Source organism: Tympanuchus pallidicinctus, unplaced genomic scaffold (assembly GCF_026119805.1).
Source record: "Tympanuchus pallidicinctus isolate F22 unplaced genomic scaffold, pur_lepc_1.0 scaffold1, whole genome shotgun sequence".
Lineage (NCBI taxonomy): Eukaryota > Metazoa > Chordata > Aves > Galliformes > Phasianidae > Tympanuchus > Tympanuchus pallidicinctus.
The window spans coordinates 1,995,735-2,006,902 of NW_026294618.1; positions in this window are offsets into that span (position 1 = coordinate 1,995,735).

Here is an 11,168-nt window from a genome sequence, read left to right on the forward strand (position 1 = left end):
CCACCACTTTCCCTTCATCCAACAAGTTGGTAGGAGAACATCATCTACCGAGCAACAGCTCCACTTTGCCTGCCCTGCCTATCCCTCCTGGACAGGATCACAGAATCACAGAATGGGCTGCTCAGGGAGGTGGTGGAGTTACCGACCTTGGAGGTGTTCAAGGAACGGTTGAATTTTGTGTTGAGGGACATGGATTAGTGAGAACCATTGGTGATGGGTGGATGGTTGGACTGGATGATCTTGTAGGTCTTTTCCAACCTTGGTGTTTCTGTGATTTTGTGATTCTGTGACAGCCAATATCTGTCCTTCCCAGTATTCATTCCATCGCATCCAGCTAGTATCAATGACATCACAGCTCTGGGAAAGGATCAAAGCTTCGAGTTCATCCTGTTTGTTCCTCATATTGTGTGCACTGGTAAACAACCATTTCAGATGTGCTACAGAACCATAACTGTATGTGTTCTAAATGCACGTGTCTTAACTGTACTTGTCATTACATTTACTGCTCTCTTTCTCATGTCCTGATGTTAAGGATGGGTATTCTCCAAAATACGATGAAGGAAAGAAGCATGTCAAAATGACTTCAGATATGAACTTGAAGTTTTGCCTCTGAAGGCTTCCAATCAATTGGGTGTGACATTTATTTAACCAAGATAGAAATCCTGCGGCTTTGATTTCGTTGTCGCACAGCAGCACAGCTCTGCAAAAACTAAATAAGGGTCTGTTTAAATTCAGATTATAGCAGGTCCATTTTTTATTTTTTTTTTTATCTCCTTTGAACAATATTGGTTTAAAAAATAGGACAATACTACATGCTTATTATTCCCGTGGAGAATTAATGAACTGTAGCATTGAAACTATTGAGCGGTCGGACCATATGTTATTAGAAATGGTGGATGCTCTGCATTGGTTAGGGCTGTTATTCATTTGTGATTAAGGCCATGAAACTTTACCAATAAACACAGCTGAGGAATAAGCGTAAACAGTCAATCCATATGAGGGAAGTGAGCCACGTGCAGTAAATGTAGCAAAATGCAATTTAATGAGCCTTGTAGAGCAGACTAGCTACATCCAAGAAACTTTCCCACAGACTAATGTTGCTCAAGGCCAACTGCTTGTCAAAATAATCCTTGGTCTTACTGGACAGTGGTTCTATACATGCGATGTGTAAGAGATGTCTGACATTAATAATCTCATCACTCTGGGGATATTTACTGCTGGCATTATGTATCTTCCCTACTGCAGCCTGTAGGGCCAGGCAGCACTGGTAGACTGCAAAGGTGCTGATCTATCCTCCCAGGTGACACAGCAAGCCAAGTCACTGTTGTGAGACTCAGTTTACCCATCACTCTAATGTGATGACAACACATACAAACAATACAGCCTCACAGGTTTGCATTGAAAGGGATTTTATTAATGTGATGCCATAGAATGCGATCACATCTACATCTAAAGCTGGGGAAAGCCATAGGGCTCAGGGCCGACCCCAAGCCACCGTGGTCCAAAAGGAGCATGGCTTATCTCCAGAATACAGCCAGAAGGGTAGAAGTGTGCTACAAGTTGTACTGAAATTTTCCCTTCAAAAACCAGGAAACCAAGTTTTTAAGAATTGGGGGAAATTGGTTTCACTTTGCTGAACTTTGCTGAATGGAAAAGGGAATGGTGTAAGGCTGTCATGGGAAGGCCTGCTGAAATCCTGGTGGCAGCAAAGCTGAATTCCTGTAACATTCACCAGACTCCCTCCAATTCCTTGCAGCTTTCATGTGTTTATTATTCTTACTTGGTTTACCAGCTCCAAAGAAACTTGACATAGATTACTACACAGAAACAAGCTCAACGCATCTTGAGATGGATTATTTCCTTCCTTCAGAGCTACAAGATTGCTGATGTTGCTCATGGTTGAGTATCTTTTGGCATATCACTGGAAAAGCTTTCTTTCTTAACATAGTAAGGCTTCAGCGTAGCAAAGTCTGACAACACAGACCTGTTTGCATGCTGGCATCTCTAATATTCCAACCTGCAATGGGGCTTGCTGTTGCCATCATGCCTTGTACCTGATTCTGCTGTTCAGAAATCGGTTGTTTTGACTTACTGACAGTAATTGGAAGCATTTCTATAATGTCTGTTGCTGTGAAGAATATTCTCCAAAAAGAAACATGTGATAGACTATGCAAATTAAAAGAGTAAACAAGTAGAAAAGGCAAACAAAAAATACTCTCTGGTGGTGTGAAATAGTTTGTAATTTGGATTAAAAAAAAAAGTCTGAGCTAGGAAATCAATTATTGTTTTGGAGATTGAACTAATATTTAGGCTCATGGCTGTCTCTGAGCCATTATTCAGAGCTTCAGGCCCTCTGGACAAGTGGACTCTGGGGACACTCCAGTTTTCCAAACCCAAAATCAGAATATGACTCGGGTACTACTAGTAATACTGTGTCATGGTTCACAGAAACCAATGGGAGACTCTACATAAAACCAGAGGCAGGAGTGAGTCTAGAGCACAGATGGACCCCATGGCATTGGGGTGAGCCACCCTCCAAAGGGAGCTGGGTTCTGTTTAAAAGTCAGTTTTCAGTAGGATTATCTCAATCTGATAATGGCCTTCCTGAAAACCTCATCTGATGCTTGTTGGACTGTCCTACCAGAACCCAAAATGAGCTGATTTCCAGTGGCACCAAGGCACCTTACATGCACTCAGGCAGAAAGCTGCAAGCAGGACTCCGCATTGCAAATTAATTTGTTTTCTTTTCTGCTACACTGCACTGAACTCAGCCTTCTGGATTATTCCATTTTCCAGGGAACAATAGATTATACTACAGCATGTGTTCTGTTTTTAAAGCAATTATGCTTAAATATACTTGTTCTTTAGTTTAATTTTCCTTCTGAAAGCACAGCAGTCATCTTCTATCAACAAATCCATTCCAGAATGTTTTTGCTAGCGACTAAGACTTTTTCTCATCCAAAGTGGAAGCCTGGGAGGGATACGATTGGCCCTCTAACATGCCTGGAAACATTTGCCAGTAGCTCAAATATACAATGGACAAAATATCTGCCTTTTAGATGAGCTCTTTTTTTACAAATGGTAAATAAAAAAAGAACAACCCACATGGTATTTTAAGATATTAAGACCTCATCTGCTTCTTGTCCTTGAAAAATAAGAGCACTTCAGAAAAGAAGGCACAGTTTTCCAGTCAAAGCAATCAGAGATCAGTGCAAAAACAATTGAAAGAAACTTTATGATGAATATTATGCTTAGTGACAGGGTTGAGGTATGGGGCAGAGAAAAATACAATTAGGGAAGGATTTCCTCACAAAATTGAGTTCTGCAGTTGATGTCTTGTCCTGGATCCCCAGAGCTTCCCAGAGGGTCCAAGTCAGATGCAGGTGCACCAAAGATTTGCCCTGGGGGCAGTTTTGGCAGTAAGTGCCAAGTAGCCGTAAGTCTGTATCCAGGAACAAAAGCTGAGCATCTAAGAAAGTGGCTGGCTAACACCAAGACCCATGCCTTGTCCTTACTGTTGACATCACAGAATTAAAGAATCATAGGATCACAGAATGGCCTGGACCACAGCGCTCCTCCAGTCCCAACCCCTGCTGTGTGCAGGTCGCCAACCAGCAGCCCAGGCTGCCCAGAGTCACATCCAGCCTGGCCTTGAATGCCTGCAGGGATGGGGCATCCACAGCCTCCTTGGCAACCTGTTCCAGTGCCTCACCACCCTCTGGGGGAAAAACTTCCTCCTCATATCCAACCTAAACCTCCCCTGTCTCACTTTAAAACCATCCCCCCTTGTCCTATCACCATCCACATTCTTACTTTGGTTGAAGCCTTTAATTTGCTTCTTCTATGTTTTCCTTTTCACACTGTAGGTATCTAATGGAATAAACTCACTTTTGTACTGCTTCTGGCTGAGATCTTGTGCTCATCAGCCAACCTGTGCACTACATATATGTCCCTGCTCCCTAATTTGTTACAAATAATAATGATTTTCATTAGTCAGCCTGTTTTAAAAGGTCTCTTTCTCACTCTGTCTCTGTGTCTCTATGATTTGTGAGATTTGGATTGCTTTTGAGGTTTTCTACGAGCGCTGTTTCAAATGACTGTTATGTTATCAGGAGTAGCTGGAGAAACAAAGGTGTTTGCACAGAAAAAATGGCAGGAACGTAGGGAAATTATTTTCTGATCATTTTTTTATGTGTATTTATTACACTCCAATCTAAATATATGGACTTACATTGTGGCTTTGGAATCATAAATGTTTGATAGGATTGCTCATTAAAACAGTTCTGCTCTTTTTTGGCTTTCCAAAACATACTTCTAATAAAACATTTAAACACGTGCATGCTATGCAATGGCTGACTCAGTTGGCTTACCCTTTCAGCACAACTGGGTTGCAGGAACATTCATGTGTCTTTCACAAGGAAATCCAGCACTCCTAGGTGCACACAGATCACAGAATCACGCTTCTGAGCTAAAGCTGCAAATGGACTTAAGCAATACTTTCAACACAGGATATTTACAGGGATCCTTCAAATTCCCGTGGCTGAGGGCTACACACATTCACATTACTTCTGGTAACGTCTTGAAACTGTCACCCTGCTCAGAGCTCTGTGTCACATCAGAAGCAAGGCAGAGCTCTCAGGCTGCCTGCTTGCTCCATGGTCTTTCCCTGACGACTTGTTTCAGGATGTCTGGTTCTGTGAACACTGCTATTACATCTGGCTTTGTACCAATCAGTGGTGGCAATGAAGCTTTCTGATGCTGCCATGTGCATCCCATCATATCCCATAGCCCAGTGACTGTACTTAACTGATCTGCTGCTAGCTTGCTTACACGGCTGACGAGAAGCCCAAAAAACGACACCAAATATCAAGGTCTGAAAACCTTGCTTCAAGAAAGTGTAGGATGGATTTGGAACACTTCCCTGTTTTATTGTTAAGGAGCGATGCATCTTTCTGCAAGTTTCCATAAAATTGGGATCGTGTGATTTAGGTATTTAATCTTGAAAAAGATTCACTCTGAAAATCCCATTTAGAGATTCTCTGATAGCCACGTATTTCTTCATCAAGGACCAAGCATTTAGAAACCCTCAGTCTTGCCCATCTTTCTTTTTTCTATGGGTTGCCCTAGGCAGCTTTACAGTCTGCCCTTTGGCTTTGAGTGATCCCATTCATTCGCCTGAGATACTGAGAGCACAATATGTGAAACAACCCAACTGATCTTATAGACCTAAGTGACATAGAATCATAGAATCATAGAGCCATAGAATCATAGAATCATAGAATCATAGGATGGCTTGGGTTGGAAGGGATTTCAAGGGTCATCAGGTTCCAACTCCCCCACCAACCTCCACATTTCACAGAAGCCCAGGCTGCCCAGGGCCCCATCTAACCTGGCTTTGAACACCTCCAGGGATGGACAGGGCATCCACAGCCTCTCTGGGCAACCTGTTTCAGAGCCTCATTACCCTCTGAAAGAAAAACTTTCCCCTGATATGTTTCTTAAATCTTCCCTCATTTAGTTTGAAAGCATTCCTCCTTGTCTTATCACTACCTACCCACGTAAAAAGCCAGTTTCCCTCAGACTTCTCTGTGAGCAGGCAGAATTGAATGCAAGAGCCAAGAAAGGAAGCCAAGTTTCTTGTTTCATGAAGTCCTGAGTTAATCACTTGTGCTCATAAATGCTGGGAAAAAAAGAGGAAGAGAAGAAAGCGTAACAAAAGGGAGTCAGAAGGAAAGCTTTCAAAGGCACAGAACCAACACCATCCGTTCAGATTTCTTGGATGTCTCATGGAGCCGAACATTTATGGCTTTGAGCATTGCTGAAATTCCCAAGGCTGGTGGATGATTTTCCACATAAATTTTATTACTGTGGAATCTCATTCTTACCCACCTTGGTTGGCCCTGTATTTTCCCCAGAGACTGAACAGGGCCCTGAAGTTTTCAGGACACAGAAAATTGCCAATTGGAGAAACTAACTCTTAGTTTGTTTCCTTTTCCTAAACAAATAAAGAAATAGAGACAAGCAGGTGAAGCCCACAACTCTCTGAACTGAGAACTGAGCTCTTTTCCTTGTTAATAACATTTGCCTTCCCTGCTCCTCTAAACTTTTCCCTGTTGTACTACCCAGATATGACAGGACAAGGTAACAGTGAATTAGAACCAGATCTAGTGAGAATTTCTCTCCTCAGATCACTTTCCTGCCAGGTTTGCTACTATTTGAATGTTTCTTGGAACTGCTTCTATTCTGGCAAATGTTTTAGGGGACATAAGCAAGACGTGACACTGAAATCTGTCCGAGATCTGTGTTATTCTCTGTTGGCTCAGAGCAGTGCTTCTAACTTCTTTGCAATGGAAGTCTTTAGGAAGTCTTGATGAGCACCTGTGAGCACAATATCCTGTGTCTGTTGGTCTTTCCGTAAGGAAATATGGCAGTGAAATTGCATCCACACCCGATGCAGTGCTTTGGGATGATTAAGTAAAATAATTAATTGCAAAAAGAGTAGAGAAGATATTATGATGGTCTTTTTTTCTTGCTACAGTTTAATGTGCATGGATGCAATTTCTACAGCGATTGCTACAATTGCAGTGCAGACTCTTTGAAACAGCCATCCGCTCTATTTCTTGGGGAAAGAAAAATACATAAATGACTAAAACCAACAGCAGTGAAGAAGCAGAAGCTTCCTGGCTTCTGATCAGCAAGGGGGAAAAAAAGGAAAAGAAAAAGAAGAAGGTGGTTTCTGTAAAACACAAGGGAGAGGAAAAGAACAGTAAACAAGACAAAACAAACCTAATTGGAAACAGTACTTTAGCAGCACTCTGGAATAGAAGGTAAGAAGGGAGAATGGAAGAGCTGTAGAGAAGATCAGAAAAACTGAAAAAACCAAAGAAAGCCATAGGGAATTGAATAAAAACAACAGACTGCTTACAAAAGTAAACACGAGGAGAAGGGAAAATATGCAAAGGGAAAACAGATGCAAAATGAGACAGTGCTCAAGAGACAGAATGAATTGGAATTGTCCAAAACAGGGAGGAAATGGAGTTGTTTTTTTTTTTTTTTTTTAAAGGAAAAACAACAACAAAAACAGCTGAAAATATTGGCAGCCTATCCCTTGGTAATCTTCACGTATTGAGATGCCTCTGCCAGTACCAGCCCTGGACAAGCATTTTATCAGCTTAGATGAATTTTCCATCGAGAAGCAGACTGAACAGCCTGAAAGATGAACATGTTGTACTCAGGATTATTTATAACATCTCCTTTGTTTGCTACTCTGCTTCCTGAGTCAGACATGTCCAAGATGGAGTGGGTGGGAAGGAGCCCTGAAACCATGTTAGGATACCCATCTGAGCTCATGGAATCATAGAAGCATATAATCACAGAATGGCCTGGGTTGCAAAGGCCCACAGCGCTCCTCCAGTCCCAACCCCTGCTGTGTGCAGGTCGCCAACCAGCAGCCCAGGCTGCCCAGAGCCACATCCAGCCTGGCCTTGAATGCCTGCAGGGATGGGGCATCCACAGCCTCCTTGGGCAACCTGTGCCAGTGCCTCACCACCCTCTGGGGGAAAAACTTCCTCCTCATATCCAACCTAAACCTCCCCTGTCTCACTTTAAAACCATTCCTCATTCTGGCTTCAGCATCTCATGGGAGCCTGGTCCCCCAGCAGGCAGCTCAGCAGGCTCTCCCATGGGCTGCAGGTGCACATAATACCTTCCACGTTCTTGAAGATAGATTTGCAAAATCATCATTTCCAATCCCAAGTTGGGCAGCGTGTAGGCAGGTATCCTTTCTGCTGAACAGATGCATATAAATAACCTGCCATTGTAAAAACCTGCTCTTTAGATCAACTCTGGGATGTTTGTGGAAATCATAGTGGTTCAGAGCAGAGCAACCACATGGAGAAGATTGTCTGATACAAAGCAGCTTCTGCTAGTTCATGCTGATAAAACAGGCATCTCATAATGCTTTGTGGGCATTTTCAGTCAAATATTTTTGTAGCTCAGGGGCACTTTAGCCCTGCTGTTACAACTGTTACTCGGTGAGAAACTTTACTCCCAGCTCTGTTGGTTTCCTCAAGCTGCCATGAGTTTCAGGTCCTGAGCAGCACCAGCTAAAGAAGTTATCTCTGCTTTGAGCAGAGATTTACCAGGCAACTGCCTGGCACCTCTTCCAACATAAATTACTCTGTGGTTCTCAATGACTGTTTGCATTGCCTACTGCTAAATCCATTCAAGTGGAAAAAAAGGCATCTCTGTCTAAATCAAGGGCAGCCTGAGCATGGTGAACAGAGTATCTGGTGATTATGAACCCACACACCAAATCTGTGTATATTTTGTATATTTTCTTGCTGCTTTTATAGAGTAACTTACAAATTTATCACCGAAGGAAGATCTTGGACAGCTTGTGAGTAGTTTAGTTAGACTCTCAATCCCAATTGTTGTTTTCTGTCTTGCATGTCATTATGTGATCCATAATTAAACTCAGTGTGTTTTGCACAAACATCCAAAAGGTTTTAAAGAAGCAGCAAAACTCAAACATTTTAGACTCCTACAAGGATATTTTGGGAAATTTGTTCTGTCAGCTGCCTGTTCTCCTCCTCAGAAAGCTCAGTTTGTGGGAGTCAGTACAAACTGACCTTCATTACTAATTAAAGCTAATATCCTAGAGTGAGTAGGTCAATATTTTCTCTGTCTCCCCTGCTATGGTATAGGTAAACCAGCAGAATAGGAGTGATAGAGTGTGAAAACATCCAAGGAAAGCTTCCCCAGACACATCCATCTAGCTGTGTGGGAACAGGCAGAGCATCGGGAGCACACAGGGAGGCTGCTATAACACTGAAAGGGAAGCAAGCCCACGAGTAACATACATGGGCTCTCCAGGCATTGTTTTGATGGTGAAGCAATCTGGCTTTGATTGTGGTCCCATCAGTGGTGACAGTCTGGCATGGCATTTGTCTGCGGTACAGAAGATCAGATTGGAAAGCTTTGAAGAGGCTCAGAAATGTGATTTCACATGGAGTGATGCTGGCTTTGCGGTGCTGCCCTGTGGAACATGTGCTGGAAGAGCAAGGACGTTCTGGGCATGGGGTCATTTGGATTGTGACATCCTCTGAAGGGTATTTATAGGGCAGGGTCATCTGAGGGCTTCCTTTTTGATCTTTCTGCTGGGAAAACAGTCATAATAGGGCACAAAAAGTCAGAGAACTGGATCTCAAAAGTATCACTGATGGTCACCATTACAGATTATGGTAGAGACAGTAATGATCTGTGTCTCTTTTGGCTGAGTCTATGGCGTGTGTTTAGTTGACTTGGTCCACTTCAGAGACAAGTTTCATGAGGATGATAGAAGTCTCCTTGGCAATACTGGTAAAATGAGCTAAGGTCTGGATGGGTCTGGGAGGCTTGAGATGCTCTCAGAGGGAGAGCTGAGAGCTGTGGCTTTGGGTTAGTGATACATGTGCTGCTGCACACGTTATTCCCATCTAGTGAAAAAGAGGAGAATTGAGACCAGACTCTTATCTTTTTTCAGCCTTCATCTCTCAGAGCACTTAAACGTGTGTCTCTTTCCAGTTTGTCTCATTGACCTCAAATCTGCAAATTAACAAGTCAAACGTTGCCAGGGGCCATTGTTTGGTATGAGAACTAACAGTAGCATCCACACTATTAAACTCTCTTAGGTTCCAAACAGTATGACCATACCTAGACATCTATCAGAATAAATTCCAGGCTTGTTCCTGTTCCTGCACCATCCCTGGGAGCAGCCTAGCAAGGACCACCTGCAATGTGACAGCACGTAGCATCTGCCAGGTCTGCCTAAGAAACTATTGCTTCCTTCTTAATGAGAAGAAAGGAATCCCTGGAACTATTGCTTCCTAATGAGGAAGAAAGGAACCCCTTCTTCAGTTGCTCACCTCTCTCCGTTGGTTCTTGATAGCTGATAGGAAAACTAGCAGAGAAATGCTATATGGCAGGAAAATAAAATAAAAATTTGGCATTCTTTCCTTAAAAAAAAAAATCCCAAATCCCTTTAGGACAAATCCTCAAAGACATATATAATTTCCTCACCCTGTAAAATGTCCCTGCTTTGCCCTGAGCCACTGTGTTTGCCAGGAGAAATCTGGAACAAAATGAAATTTTCTCCAAACCTAAGAGGGGTAAAATTCCAGTTTCTCCTTTCTGTTTTGCATAGAGAAAGGCCACGAGTGGTTGCTTCTTGTTAGAAACAAACTTCCTCAAAGCCTACGTCTCCTAGAAATTGGGTTTTGGAGACCTTTGTTATAAAGAACATTTTCCAAACCCAACAACGTTAGGATTTGGTATTTTAGGTGTGGGCCTATTAACAAATTAGAACTGTGCATGGTGCTGGGTTGAAGATCCAGATTTGCCCACATGCTCAGGGAGTGATCAGATCTGTGGTTTTGGTTCAGCTCCACCACCAATTTAGAGGGAGGAAAAGTAGTTTGGACTTCGCTGATAAAAGAAGTTTGTGCATGAATCATTTTATACCGGTAATGTGTTAAATACACCACAGCAGATTCATATGGCAAGGAAGTGTTTTTAGCCTTGCAGTGAGTTAACTGAAAGGAGCCATAGGAAATATATACCAGAAGTTAATTTTTTCCAGTTCTTTTTCAGCTTTGCACCCTGCCTGCGTTAGCTCGTGTGCACGATGGCTTATTTTCACTTAGGGCTGTTTTGGAATCATTATAAAATACAACTCAGGCACCGCAAGGACCCAGGGAGTCTCTTGGCTTATATTTTGCAGATGTCCACAATTGAATTGGACCAGCAGGTGACTAAGATGACAAGGTCACCTTATGGAGACTATCAGCTCATGGCTGCACATGGGCAGCTCATAGGAACACACTGCTGTATGTACATCTGAGCCCTGCACTCGGCTGCTTTCCACTTCCCAGCAAGCTGTTGATATTAAATGCTCTCTGCCTGAAATCTGTCCCTCAGGGCCGTTACAAATCTCACGGTGTCTTCTGGTCAGCCTAGTGAGGTGCTGGTTTTGCTTAAAGGTGAAAACAACCCAGGGAACTTTCAGGTCTGGATGCAGTAATTTGGTGATTATATCAGCGGTAGGTGCACGGTTGGAGTGGGTGATCTTGGAGGTCTTTTCCAACCTCGGTGATTCTATGATTCTGTGATTTATTAGTTATTAATGGCAG